This window comes from Cryptomeria japonica, chromosome 5 (genome assembly GCF_030272615.1).
Source record: "Cryptomeria japonica chromosome 5, Sugi_1.0, whole genome shotgun sequence".
NCBI lineage: Eukaryota > Viridiplantae > Streptophyta > Pinopsida > Cupressales > Cupressaceae > Cryptomeria > Cryptomeria japonica.
Genome location: NC_081409.1, coordinates 570,910,139 through 570,926,132, shown reverse-complemented (window position 1 = coordinate 570,926,132; position 15,994 = coordinate 570,910,139).

Here is a 15,994-nt window from a genome sequence, read left to right as displayed (position 1 = left end):
AGAAGAGATAGGGTGAACAGAAAGCTATGGCTAGGCCAGAGTAAGTATGTGAATTCAGTGTTACAGAGGTTCAACATGCAGAATTGTAGACCATTGAGTGTTCCTTTTACAGTTGGAATGAAACTATCTATTTCAGATTGTCCTACATCCCCATTGGAGATGGAAGACATGAGCAGAGTGCCTTACCAAAGTGCGGTTGGAAGCTTGATGTATGCTATGGTCTGTACTAGACCAGACATTGCCCAAGCAGTGGGAGTACTTTCTAGATATATGTCTAATCCTGGTAGAGTTCATTGGGATGCAGTCAAAAGAGTCTTCAGATATTTGAAGGGTACTTCAGAGTATTCTTTGTGTTATCATGGTAATTTAGTAGGAGACATGACTTCCCTTGATATCCATGGTTATGTAGATTCAGATTGGGCAGGTGATATTGATAGCAGAAGATCCACCAGTGCTTATGTGTTTACTTTGTTTGGTGGTGCAATTAGTTGGATGAGTAAGCGACAGGCTGTGGTTGCTTTATCCACTACTGAAGCAGAGTACATGGCAGCTACTCATGCTTGTAAAGAGGCCATTTGGCTTAAGAGACTGTGTTCAGATATTGGAATAAAACAAGGTACAGTGACAGTTTACTGTGACAGTCAGAGTGCAATTAGCCTAGCTAAGAACCCGACATTTCATGCCCGGACCAAACATATTGATATTCAGTATCATTTTGTTAGAGATATGGTCGAAGATGGTAGGGTGAAGCTGGTTAAGGTGGAAACTTTGATGAATGTTGCAGATGCTTTAACTAAGGCAGTGAGCACAGATAAGTTCAGATGGTGTTCAGAGTCTATGGGCCTTATGGCCCCTAGAAATTGATTCATTGTGTTGACATTCCCTTCCGCTCATGCAAGGTGTTCGACAAGTGGGAGATTTGTTGGGAAAAATGGTGTCTCAACCTTGCATTTATGTGAGGTTACTATTTATAGTAAGTTTTTATTTGAGCACGAAATGGTGCGAAACTCTCCCTGAAGCTTCTGGTTGGCTAGATAAGCATTCCGGTAAAGTTTCGTCGCAAGGTCACAGCTAGTTTTGAAGATATTAAAGTTTTCATCTTGGAGGGGTGCAATAAAATGTTTAAACTTAATTTTGGGGACTTTAGAGGCTCCGAAACGCCCTGAAAAGTTGTCGTAACCGGCGAAGCTTTCCGGCGCTTCAAACGGTTCGTCAATCGGACACCCGGTTCTCAAGTTATGGCCTCCGGAAGTTTGTACTCCTGAAATAGGAAAAATAATTTGTATCGAATACATAAATGAGCTGTAAAAGGGAGTGACACGTGTTGATGTGTGCTTTAACATGTCATAGAAGGGAGATAAGGTCGGCTACACCTTATTGGGTGGTTTTAGCCCATGGTTTTGTAATACCGTTTGACGGTTTCTTGTATTGTATCTCCTATTTATGAGGTGTGTGAGATAGAGGTTGTGTGTAAGAGTCTTATGGCTATTGAGTTGCCTCTGAATCTCTGATTAATGCTACTCCTGCGAAGAGCTTGCTCTGCAAGTATTTTGTAATCTGTTTTTGATTGCTGAATAAAATATTGAGCTGCTTTTGGAGGGTGGGGTTTTTCTCCCGAAAGGGTTTTCCCCACGTAAATCATTGTGTTGTGGTATGAATGCTGTTATATCTATTTCTGTTTTCTGTAACTGTTGTAATGATCTGAAAAAGTTTTTCATTACCCTCCTCTCAAGGTTAGTGTAGGAAGTTGTTTCCGCTACTTAACTTCCTTACACTGGAGATGGTGGAAACTCAATGATAGGGCTAGTAGGTGGAGGTCTTGCAGGAGAAGAGGAAATCATCAGTGTTGAAGACTCACCTTGATGGTATTGTCCAGTCAACTGGCTCTGCAGCTCAACAATGATGCTATCCTTACCTCTTACCTCCTCCTTAGCATTGTTATAGGCCTTCAAAACTGTTTCCAACTTGACTTGGAGGGCCTCTTTCTCTTTGGCTTCCTTTTCTGCTACTGCAACACTAAATTTTGCAGTCTCTAACACAGTGCTAGCAGCTTCCACTACCTCTGTACTCTGTACTCTTTTCATCATCATCCCAACAAGGTAATTTGACCTTGGGGTATCTTTGCTCTTCTTACTCTCATTTCTCTTAAGAGACCACATGATGAGTGTAGCATTATCCTTATTGAAAGTAATTCCCTCCATGGGTTTGGTCTCTTTCCTCACTGTGTCTAGTATCAGGGCGTCTGCTATATCCCACTCAGGTAGAATAAGCACTCCAGCTTCTGCCACCATATCTCTCCCTTGCTCAGGGGTGATGGTTTTGAACTCTTCCATCATCTCTTGCTTTATTTCCTCTTCTACTAGGGCTAGATCTTTATTAGGCTGCTCAGCCTTTCTCTTTTCACATCTACCATTATATTTATCTATGTTATGTTTCCATATAAACTGCATAAATGCTTCTGATGTGACAAAATTGTTGTCAGCGAAGAAGGCATTACTTGCCTGCTTTATCTCAGGATCACACTCCTAGCCTTTGAGTTCAATGGTGGTAATATCCATTTCAGCAGTAAGGGGTTCTTCTGGCATTCCTTCTTCCACTTCATCATAAGTGTAGGCAATTTCCCCTAGACTACCTAACTATAGGAGTTGCTCAGCTGCTGCTTGCTCATTTCCTATATGGATAGGGGAATTGGGATGGGAAATACAAAGGTGTATCCGATTGTACTTCTTTCCCTACCCTTTCCTTCTTTGGGCTTTCTTGGATGTCAATGACATCTTGTATCTTCCTCTTTCCTTTAGAGGTAGAGGGCTCCCCTGTCGTAGGCATCAGCACACTATAACTGGATTTCTTGTGCAGTGTATAATCACTAGGAGGGATTGCTTTGCTGGAAGCTGACCTACTTAGGATCATTCTCGCCTTTTCAGGGTTGCTTTTGATTACAGCGTCCCTCTTCTCCTTTAGGGTCTGCATCACATCTTCAAAGAAAACAATTAAAAACTTTATTTTCTCCTCTAGAGGGAAAAAACTAGACAATGGGTCATAGCTGGCATCAAACTAATGCATGAAATCCAAGACTTTCTTATAAGCCACCTATTTCTCTTTCCTTAGCTCCTGCTCATCTAGATCAAACTCATTTCTGATGAAGTCTTCAGGAAACTGAAATTGATGGGGCCTACCTCTGCATGCTAGCTTCTTTCTAAACATGTCATTGAAGAAGTCTTCTGGATCAGCACACCTGGACACTGTAGTGGACAAATGATAAGGCCTGAGAAAATCCTCAAAGCAATTCCAACCTCCGTTTGTTATTACAAATTGGTGGGCTATGGTAGCTGCAGGGAAAATAGTCCCTTTACCCCTGCCTGTCAACTCCGCCTCTTGTACACCACCAATTTGTCTAAGGATCTCTGCAATTCTCACTTTGGGAGGGACCTAGTAAGGTAACAAGAATGGGGTGCCTCTAAAACCAAACACTCTGAAAACTGTCGAGACTGGATACAAATAAATGTCACCCCAATTGTGAACAATTTTTATGTTCTCTACGAATTCTTTTGGTCTTATGAATTCCAAAAGAACCTTGGGGATTCTTGGGTTCTCAGAGTAGAGGAGAGTCCTGATCTTGGATGCAAAGTATTTGTCAAACTTCAAGAAATTGGCATCCTCTCTATCCCGTGACAACACAGTACTCCATAATTGTACCGACATTTTTTCTGCTTCTTTCTCCTTGACAAGGTCCAGTCCACTGGCAAAGTAATCACCACCTTTGAAAATAAATAGATGCATCAGGAGTGAGTAGCATCCGAAAGGCCTATCCACCTTTCCATTCTTTATTCTTGTTAACCCTCCATGGATAGCATCAGTAATGAAAGAAGCATAATCAAATGTAATTGCAAGAGAAGGATTAAAAATCTGAGCAATCATTAAGATTTAGTGATTTGGCATATTTGCTTTAGCATATTCTCCCAAAACTTGGCAAAGTGCCCAATACATTCCTTTAGCCCTCAGGATGAACATACTTAATGAAAAGGGCTCTTGTGTGTTGGGTCCTACAACTGTCCACCCACCTACCTTCACAAAAAACTCCTTGAGAGGCCCATTCCTGAGATGACTCCTCTATGCATTATAAATTTGAGCTAATGATTTGAAATTTATGGGTTCTAGAAAATTGGTAAGCTCGTTAAGCCCAAAAGCATTCCTAAATTCTTCAGCATTAATGTCAATAAGGGTTTTTTCCATTTATATCCCGAATGCTTCTTGTGACTAGATCATAGTTGAGCGCAATTTGGGTAAACAAATCTATGTCCATAAATACCCCTGGGACTACCAATTTCCCAGCATCTAATTCCCAAATACTGTTTTGCAGGGCCGGAGAATTTCTCATTCCAAATCCAATCTTAAATAACCCCAACCTAGACAATCCAACCTGTGGGTCTCTCAACCAGTTACCCTTGTCATACAGTCCTTCTCCTATCTTTAAACAGAGAGCTCTAAGCACTAATTCTTTTGCCTTTGATGCCTGATTAGTTGACAACGTCAACTTTTCCAGAAAATCATCACAGACATTCTTTTCTGAATAATTGACTTTGCTAGAAAATTCTCTTTTAGGAGCCATTTTAAAAAATGTAAGAAATGAATACTGCTCCTAGACACTTCTATTATGAATCAATATCTTATCTAAAACACACCACACAGGAATTGCTACACAGGTGTACGAGAAAACCTGTTCTTAACTTAGAGGAATTTGCTCTGCAACTGAACTGACTTGCTCTATACCTGAAGAAGATAGCTCTGCATCAGCTCCTATACAAAATTCTTTAAAAGATATCTTCACCCAGTTGATGGGAAATCAAATATTGTATTCAGGGTCTTAACTACAACATTAATTCCGCATGCCTCGGCCATCCCTTCAAAATTGAATTCATAGGAGAATTTGTATTTTTCACTCCAATGTGTCACAACGTCCCTGCAAGTCTTTCATTTTGCTCTTTCGCAACTTCACGAAGCATAACTATTGGGCAGCTTGGTCCTGTGAAATAGCGCCGACCGTCCAGTCAAAAGAAACTTGATCGAGCGTTATACTAACTAACAGCTTTGGCTCCGCATTGGGTCTCGCTTCTCTATTGGCTATGTGTTACCATGTGGCGCTCAACCACTGGCCTTGAAATTTCTTTCGCATTCAACTTGATGCTGGCTGCGTGTCTTTCTTTTATACCACCGGTTCTACCTTGGCAGGCCCACAACTTTCTTCTAAGACCATGTGTCGCTGGACACGTTGCCATCCATCATGACACATGGACGGTTCTCGTTCACTTTTGCTATTTCACAGGGTATAAAGCACGAACATCTTACCCTTGCGAAATAGCACTAGCCATCAGATCATTTTTTAATTGATCGACATTTAACCATCTAAATAGGCTTCGAGAAGGGTGGGCCCTCTGATTCACTTTGAACACCTGGCATCCAGTCACCTTCAGAGCTGAATCGTTTCTTTGTCATATGCCGAGAGAAAGCACTGGACTCCAATAAATTCTTGACAGCTGTATCCGCCAGGTCATCTCCTAACTTGCGACCTGACTCACCTCTAGGGCCCGCCTTTTAGCCTTTAATCCTGACCTGCTGACTGTTGTGACTTATGCCGTGTGCCGCCATTTTACTTGCTCTCATCAACCAGCTAGACCGCCTAGGTGGCATGCCATGTCATTTTTGCAACTTCGTTGATTTTAAACTACGCGCAACTTTGCCCAGCGAAATAGCGAAAGCCGTAGATTCATCCGCGAGATGCGCACTAGTTACTGGGCCCGACAACTTTAGGAAGAATACATATAAGGCATAAATTTTTGCGATTAATTAACATGACCGCCTAGGCAAACGACAAGGGGGGACACTTCCTATGATCCCAAGACCCATTACTTAAATGAATAAAGCAATGAAAGAATAGAAACCAGAGGGTTTTAAACAAACATTAGAGGATCTAAAATCAAAAACCCTTAAACCCTTAAAGCCTAAAACAGAGCTGAAGCATTTGAAAATGCACCCTACTCAAAATTTCAACAAACCATAGCCAATCATGGGAAAAGAAAAGCCCATTTTAATCATTCATAACAAAACTATATCACCATCAAACACATAAACACTTTTATCTTACATTATATCATATGTCAATCTGGTTTCCCTCTTGTCATTGTCACTTACAATGATAGGCCATTAAAAAACCAAGACTTCTATTACCTTTACAACCAATTCCATATCCAATAACAGTTTTCTACCCCCTATTATACATAAAGAAACAAGATAAGTAATATAACAAAACCATAATAGAAATTCATAAGTAAACATTTATTGAATTTTGCAATCATTGGCATGTAAAACTTAACCTTGTCTTATGAAATATCATACTAGAATTCATAATCCGATGGGTGTTGTGTGAGGTGAAAAATGATGAAAAACTATTGCAGAACCACAAAGCTCCAACTACAACAAATCCTAGTTCTACAATAAAAACATTCACCATACACCAATGAATAAACCTAAGAACATGCAAATTAACAAATTGAAACAATAGTACTATTCACATGCCAAGTAGGGTTTGATCTCCATTGTCTCCTATCTCCATTGATCTTATTTGATATATTTGCTCTTAGATTTTGTATATGCACAAGAGCTCAACAAAGAATGGATTGTGGTTGTAAAGTCACTTGATTGCAAGAAGGCTTGATCACATAAAACTGTTAGGGTTGTGAAAGCATGAGAGTATCCTCTTATATAGAAGACACTTTAGAAAATGGAGGGATAATATTAAGAGGTGAAAGAAATAAATGGTTAGCTAGGATTAAAGGGTAGGTAAAAGAAATAATAAAATATGAAGATGGTAGGTAGAGGAAAATTAAAAGATAAATGACATGTGTTATCGAAGGGAAAATATAATGAATTAATTAAATAAATAAAAATTATTTAAATAATTAATAGAAGAAGTGAGACCAATTAAATCAATAGAATGTTTATTTAATTTAGAAAACGATAATTTAGATAAATAAAAATATTTATTTAAATGAAGAAAGAATTAGAAGAGGATAAATGAATGAATTAAATAAATAAAATATTTATTTAATTAAGCTAGGACAATTTTAGGTGTCCACAGGTGTCACTTCATTTTCATTTTTCTTTTACATTAAATCCAATTTTTCTATCTATGTCAAGCTTCCTTCCCTCAAGGTCTCTTTGAAACATCTTATTGATGATTACAAGTATTGAGTTTCTATATTACATGAGGTAGAGTTAGTATAATAAAGGTGTCCCAATACACTAAACCAATTGCAAGGCTATCAAAAGAAGATCAAAGCTTATAGATTTGAAGTGGGTTAGCTAGTCTTGAAAGAAAATCAAATTAAATCACAAGACTAAGACAAGAAGGAAAATTCTGAGTCTAATTAGTTGGGGCCTTTTATCATCACAACAACCTATTGATTGAGATCTTACCAACTTGAAACACTTGAGGATGAATCACTAGATGATCTCACCAACAAATTTCACACAAAGGATTTTTTTTCTTACCCTTAGGGTATTCTTGTTAGGAAAATGGTGTTGTAGACTTTGCATAATAATGTATCATTGTTGTATTATTTTATTATTGTGTGAGGTGGACTTGAAATTATATTGTAATATCATACTGTTTTGTTACACCAAGGAGCACCTATATGGACGTGCAACATGTAGAGATTTCATTGGAATATTCTTGTAACCACTTGATGACAAAATGGTATTATTATATTGTATTTTGTGAGGCCTCACCTCGACTCAGTCTGACATTTCAATGATTTTTATATATTGACTATCATGGATACTTTATTTTGATGCATTTTGAAACTTAGAACGTATATGATTTCAGGATTTGGATAACATTGCTATGTTTTGATGATTTACTTATATGCTTTATGAGATAGAACACTACATGATTGTTAGATAAGATGATATTGCAATGATAGATGTCGTTATTGAATTTGCAGGACTTTATTATGATAATAGAACTATGATGTATGGTTAAATTTATGTGAATTAAGATGAAATTGCTTATGTGAAATTGCTTGATAAAAGATGTATTTAATCTGTGCAGATTAAAATTGTATGCAAGTGATGATGTGTATTGCTATTCCTTTGAATTATATTATATGTGGATATTTGAAAGTACTAATGTGTAAATTGAGATGCGTAGGAAATTGACCATGTGACCATGGAAAATTACGGAGAACCAAACCTAGACTTATGTATGTTCGTAAGCCAGGGGTTGTCTATTTGGAGAGACAACACCCCGTTTGTGTTGTATTTTATTCATAACAGTATATGCTACATATGTGTTAAGTGTTATTTAAAGTTATTGTGTAAAATCCACAAGAGACGATTTCATGTTTTAAATTGTAAAAATATTTTATTTGTGTCACTTGACACATGTGTGGATTTAAGTTTAAATGTTTTATTTATGTCTCTTGGTGGGAAAGTGTTCAACTATAGCTTTTTCAATTAATGTAACGTGATGTCATAAATACCTTGGGAAAATAATCTTTGGAGAGGTCAACATATGTTTGACCCGAAAATAAACTTCAGAGGGGTTTAAAATGGGTTAAATGAACACCTAGGGGTAGTTTAATAGGGTTTCCTAAAGCCCATAAGGCATACCTAAGGGTTAGGGGTAATTTTAGGCAAGTTTCTACTCCTAAGTGACCTTTTAGACACTTTAAAATTTGGCTTTTCTGAGTTGTGCGAAAATTGAAATTAGAAGTTTGAACCTAGTTGTAAACTTTCTTATTCGAATGAGAGTTCTTTTTCCCATTCTGTCTTACTTTCCTCTTTAGTTTTTAGAAACTTGTGAGAACTGAGAGAATGAGCTTCTTAAGCAAGAATTTGAAAATTTGAGGGTAATCACCCACTCTCCATTTTTGGAGACAAGAGAATTTTTGAAAAGAATAGAATAGATTTGAATAGAAAATTTGGCTAAGGGTAGAAGAAGAAGATCCGTGGATTAGGCAGCTCTTCCTCAAAGATTATCCTACCTTTGGGCAGATTAAGGTTGGTTTCATTATTCTTTAAAATGACTTCTTTTCTTTGCATGTGTTTGAAAGTATGTTGGTGGAAAAAATCTGTTTTCTTGTATGCCCTTTTTAGGAATTTCATTTGGTATTTTGCATTATGTTTTGTCTGTGTTTTTGGGAGTTTTCTCAAGACCTCTTACTCTTGGGAGAGAAGAGGATCTTGTGGGTGGTAGCAGTGACAACCCTCGAGTGAGAGACTCTCGTTTTGAGAGCAATCACAAGGGATTTTTGTGTGACCCTTGCTACATGGCTTGTTTGTGCAATGGGGGTCATAAGGAGGGACATAAGGGTAGAATGCCTTGGGGGGCATAAGGAATAAGGGGTTGAAATTCTTGATGTATTTGTTGTGCCATGAGGTGGCTATATGTTTTCCATACTTGCAGTTCTCCTTAGGGTATTGGTCTACTACCGCCCTTGAAAAGGTCATCACCAAAGTGTGGTGCAGTGTAGCCAAGTTGGGAGTGTGTTTGAAAATTGTGTGCTTCCTGCCTTCTATGTGTTTGCATGTTTGTTACCCGTCTAGGGCTTGGTTCTCCGAGCTCGGGGGTGGCTACCAGTTAGCCTAGGCTGGGAGGTGAGCACTCCATGGTCATATTTGTGATTTATTAGGCAGGAATATCAGGAGAAAAGAATAGGACAAGTGAAAAGTTGCAAAAGATTATTGTTGAAGAAATCTAATTTCATTTGTAGTTATTAGTTTTGATAGGATAAATACACCCTCATTCGTCAAAATGAGAGGCAAGTTGTAAATTTGAAATATAGACATGAGATTTGTTATTGTAGTTAAATAAAGAAACATCCTGTAAATTTTGCAGAATATCTTTAGTGTTGTAAAAAGCTAGATATATTTCTATTTTCTATTTTGAAAAGAGTTACTTTTGAATTGCATGCAATAGTCTTTGTAATATAAAAAAAAAATTAGTTTTATTTAATTTTGTGTTTTGCTTTAGCTGTGAGATTGCAATCATTTTAATTGCAGAAAGTTGAGTTGTAGTTGTTGTTAGATTTTAGTTAAAATTATCTAATTAGTACAGTGGAAATAGCAAAATCAGTAAATGTATTTTTGCAGAAAAGAATAATGTATTCCTAAATTAGGATTCCCTAAGTTCAGAAATAAAGTTTATTCGATGTACTATGATGAATAGATTAGAAAGAAAATTATTTTAGTCTCAGGCATTCAAAATGAAATTAAATAGAAAACGCATAAGTTAGAATTAGATAGAAAAGGCATAAGTAAAAACAATATAGTAAAATGAAGTTTTGGAAAGAAATCATTTTTCCCATCTATATCCTCTTCACGTAAATTAAATACTAGAGCCTATTTATTTTAAATGGATGTCGCATGTAATTTATAAGTTCATACAAATATATAGTTTTAAGGCAGTTTACAAGTATTTCATTTTAACTAAGTTTGTTTTCCTTTTCAAAAAAAAAATATATATATATATAAAATAAAATGAGTTGGATTATTTATATATATATATATATATAATATATATATATAAATAAATATAAATTTATCTAAATATATATATAAAAAAAGGGGATGTATGTCAATATATATATATAAATATATATTTATATATATATATATATATATAAATATATATTTATATATATATATATATAAATATATCTATTTTTAAAAAAAAATATAAATTTTTTTTTATAACTTTAAAAAAAAAAAAGGGGGTTTCTTGAATGGTTGCGGACCCCATTGTGTGTACACACAGTGTGGGCCTCGCGGCTTCCACTGTGTGCACACATAGTGCGGGCCGCGACTTTCACTGTGTGGTCACACAGTGTGGGCCACGATGGCTCCCACTGTGTGGGCACACAGTGTGGGCTGCTACGGCTTCCACTGTGCCTCGCGGCTTCCACTATGTGCACACACAGTGCGGGCCGCGGCTTTCACTGTGTGGTCACACAATGTGGGCCGCTATGGTTCCCACTGTGTGGGCACATAGTGTTGGCCGCGGCCACCACTGTGTGGACACACAGTGCTGTGGGCCGCCAGCGGCTCCCACTGTGTGGACACACAGTGGTGCCGCGCCGCCTTCGGCCCCCGTCACCCCGGTCGCTCCCCTAAAACTTGCAACAAAAAAATTCATGGCCGCTATCGATGGGTTTTGGCCCTGTGTTAAAATGTTAATAAAAAAAAATATATTAAACCCTAGCCCGGGTAGGGCTAGGATAATAAAGTAATAAAATAAAAAAGGATAACTTAGGGCCATTTTATAATAAAAAAATCCCTAATTAGGGTTTGAAGGGCTTAATGGCTATTAAGTTAGAAAAATCTTTTAGAAGATTAAATATATATATGTATATATATATACATATATATGTGTGTGTGTGTGTGTGTGTGTGTGTGTGTGTATAGAGTTTTAAATATGTAAATACCTCTATATGATATACTAATAGGAAGTTTAAAAAATATATATATAAGTAAAGCCTAATCTTATATTTTTAATGTATTTAGTGTGATAAATACTTAATTATGCCCTAATTAATTTAATTAGAGCATTAAATTTTAAGTTGGATTTAAAAGGGATTAATTTAAGCACCTTTCATTTGAGGTTAGAATGGATGCTAGAAAAAAAAATTTAATTAGCTTTCTAAAGTCGATTAATAGCTACTCGTAATTAATTTTGCCCGTGTAAATTAAATTATCTAAATTAAATGACACTTTAAACGATTATTATAATTATTGATTTAAAAAAAGATTTTTAGACTATTTATTCTTATTGGAGATTAAACTTATCTGCATCTTCTATTTTTAATGAGTTTGATTTAATTAATCTTTTGACTAGGTATCTTGTAAAAATAAAATTAAATCATTTAGTTTTCTGCAAATTAAATAGAAAAGGCATAAGTTAGAATTAGATAGAAAAGGCATAAGTAAAAACAAAATAGTAAAATGAAGTTTTGGAAAGAAATCATTTTTCCCATTTATATCCTCTTCATTTAAATTAAATACTAGAGCCTATTTATTTTAAATGGATGCCGCATGTAATTTATAAGTTTATACAAATATATAGTTTTAAGGCAGTTTACAAGTATTTCATTTTAACTAAGTTTGTTTTCCTTTTTTTTTTTTTTTTTTAAAATATAAAATAAAATGAGTTGGATTATATATATATATATATATTTTTTATTTATTTATTTATCTAAATATATATATTAAAAAAATGGGATGTATGTTAATATATATATATATAAATATATATTTATATATATATAAAAAATATAAAATAAAATTTATAACTTTAAAAAAAAAAGGGGGTTTCTTGAATGGTCGCGGACCCCACTGTGTGTACACACAGTGTGGGCCTCGCGGCTTCCACTGTGTGCACACACAGTGCGGGCCGCGACTTTCACTGTGTGGTCACACATTGTGGGCCGCTACGGCTCCCATTGTGTGAGCACATAGTGTCGGCCGCAGCCGCCACTGTGTGGACACACAGTGGTGTGGGCCGCCAGCGGCTCCCACTGTGTGGGCACATAGTGGTGCCGCGTCGCCACTGTGTGGACACACAGTGGCGCCCTTGGCCCCCGTCGCTCCCCTAAAACCTGCAACAAAAAAATTCATGGCCGCTGCCTATGGGTTTTGGCCTTGTGTTAAAATGTTAATAAAAAAATATTATATTAAACCCTAGCCCGGGTAGGGCTAGGGTAATAAAGTAATAAAATAAAAAGGGATAACTTAGGGCCATTTTATAATAAAAAAATCCCTAATTAGGGTTTGAAGGGCTTAATGGCTATTAAGTTGGAAAAATCTTTTAGAAGATTATATATATATATGGGTATATATTTATATAGAGTTTTAAATATGTAAATACCTCTATATGATATACTAATAGGAAGTTTAAAAAATATATATATAAATAAAGCCTAATCGTATATTTTTAATGTATTTAGTGTGATAAATACTTAATTATGCCCTAGTTAATTTAATTAGAGCATTAAATTTTAAGTTGGATTTAAAAGGGATTAATTTAAGCACCTTTCATTTGAGGTTAGAATGGATGCTAGAAAAATAAATTTTAATTAGCTTTCTAAAGTCGATTAATAGCTACTCGTAATTAATTTTGCCCATGTAAATTAAATTATCTAAATTAAATGACACTTTAAATGATTATTATAATTATTGATTTAAAAATAGATTTTTAGACTATTTAGTCTTATTGGAGATTAAACTTATCTGCATCTTCTATTTTTAATGAGTTTGATTTAAATAATCTTTTGACTAGGTATCTTGTGAAAATAAAATTAAATCATTTAGTTTTCCACAAATTAAATAGAAAAGGCATAAGTTAGAATTAGATAGAAAAGGCATAAGTAAAAACAATATAGTAAAATGAAGTTTTGGAAAGAAATCATTTTTCCCATCTATATCCTCTTCATTTAAATTAAATACTAGAGCCTATTTATTTTAAATGGATGCCGCATGTAATTTATAAGTTCATACAAATATATAGTTTTAAGGCAGTTTACAAGTATTTCATTTTAACTAAGTTTGTTTTCCTTTTCTTTTTTAAAAAAAAAAAATATAAAATAAAATGAGTTGGATTATTTATATATATATATATAAATAAATATAAATTTATCTAAATATATATATAAAAAAAGGGGATGTATGTCAATATATATATATATAAATATATATTTATATATATATAAATATATCTATTTTTAAAAAATATATATAAAATTTTTTTTATAACTTTAAAAAAAAAAAAGGGGTTTCTTGAATGGTCGCGGACCCCACTGTGTGTACACACAGTGTGGGCCTCGCAGCTTCCACTGTGTGCACACATAGTGCGGGCCGTGGCTTTCACTGTGTGGTCACACAGTGTGGGCCGCTACGGCTCCCACTGTGTGGGCACATAGTGTCGGTCGCGGCCGCCACTGTGTGGACACACAGTGGTGTGGGCCGCCAGCGGCTCCCACTGTGTGGACACACAGTGGTGTCGTACCGCCACTGTGTGGACACATAGTGGTGTCATGCCGCCACTGTGTGGACACACAGTGGTGTCGTACCGCCACTGTGTGGACACACAGTGGTGTCATGCCGCCACTGTGTGGACACACAGTGGCGCCCTTGGCCCCCGTTGCCCCCGCCGCTCCCCTAAAACCTACAACAAAAAAATTCATGGCCGCCGCCAATGGGTTTCGGTGCTGTGTTAAAATGTTAATAAAAAAATATATATTAAACCCTAGCCCGGGTAGGGCTAGGGTAATAAAGTAATAAAATAAAAAGGGGTAACTTAGGACCATTTTATAATAAAAAAATCCCTAATTAGGGTTTGAAGGGCTTAATGGCTATCAAGTTGGAAAAATCTTTTAGAAGATTATATATATATATATATATATATATATATATATATATATATATATATATATATATATATAGTTTTAAATATGTAGATACCTCTATATGATATACTAATAGGAAGTTTAAAAAATATATATATAAATAAAGCCTAATCTTATATTTTTAATGTATTTAGTGTGATAAATACTTAATTATGCCCTAGTTAATTTAATTAGAGCATTAAATTTTAAGTTGGATTTAAAAGGGATTAATTTAAGCACCTTTCATTTGAGGTTAGAATGGATGCTAGAAAAATAAATTTTAATTAGCTTTCTAATGTCGATTAATAGCTACTCATAATTAATTTTGCCCGTGTAAATTAAATTATTTAAATTAAATGACACTTTAAATGATTATTATAATTATTGATTTAAAAATGGACTTTTAGACTATTTAGTCTTATTGGAGATTAAACTTATCTGCATCTTCTATTTTTAATGAGTTTGATTTAATTAATTTTTTGACTAGGTATCTTGTGAAAATAAAATTAAATCATTTAGTTTTTCGCAAATAAAATTTAATTAATTTCGATACTTGGTTTGTCTCAGAATTAGCTCAAATATAGATACGGCAAATACATTAGTGCATGTCGTGTTAGCAAACTTGTTAATTAATTAGTATTATAAAAAAAAAAAAAAAAAATCATTCCGTGTTTGCCCTAAATTTTGGGCATGACATATTTATTTAATATTGGGGAATGTAATTGTGATGAAGTACCCAATATTAAATGTGGGTCAAGAGTAGGTAGGAAAAATATTATATTTTATTGTCACATGGTTTTGGGCACATGATTTTGATGTAAAACCACTTTGTGGTTTTGTGGGAGCTTGTGTTTATAAAAGGAACCACAAGGATAGTTGTTTGGGTTGCTCAGTTAGCCAGGTCAGCATTTGTGAAGGAGGAAGCATGCCGTGGGATGTGTGGATTTATGCTTGGTCACATGGAGTGCTTGCTAATGGCTTGTTATGGTTGGGTTTTCGAAGGCTTTCCATATTTGTATTGTAATGGACACATTGCTAATAATACATGGTGGATGATTCTTTTGGAGACTGGGATTTTCCCTCATGAGGGTTTTCCCAGGATATATCTTGTGTCACATTTTCATGGGTATGTTGTCTATTCTTTGCATATGGATTCTATGTGTTTATTTGATTAAGATCTCATTTGGGTTATGTGGAGATTGTCATGAAGATGGTTGCAAGTTTCTTTACAAGTGGTATAAGAACTATATGGTTTTATAGTGTTATAACCCTAAATCTTGAATCCATGAATGCATGTTAGAATGAAAGACAGGGAAAGATATGAGGGTTTTTTGTAGGTTGTGAGTTATAGATTTGTGGGCATTTGTTGTAGATCTGGTGTTATAAAAATTTATTTCAAAATGGGTTTCTATTGATTTGCATTTTGGGGGTTTTGGAGGTGGAGTTTCAAATTTGACCCTGTGGGACAAAACGAACCCCATGGTTGTGATCAAGGAGGCTGGGAGACGAATTTTGATATATAACTCGACCCAATCTGATGACAGTGATATGAGTTTGAA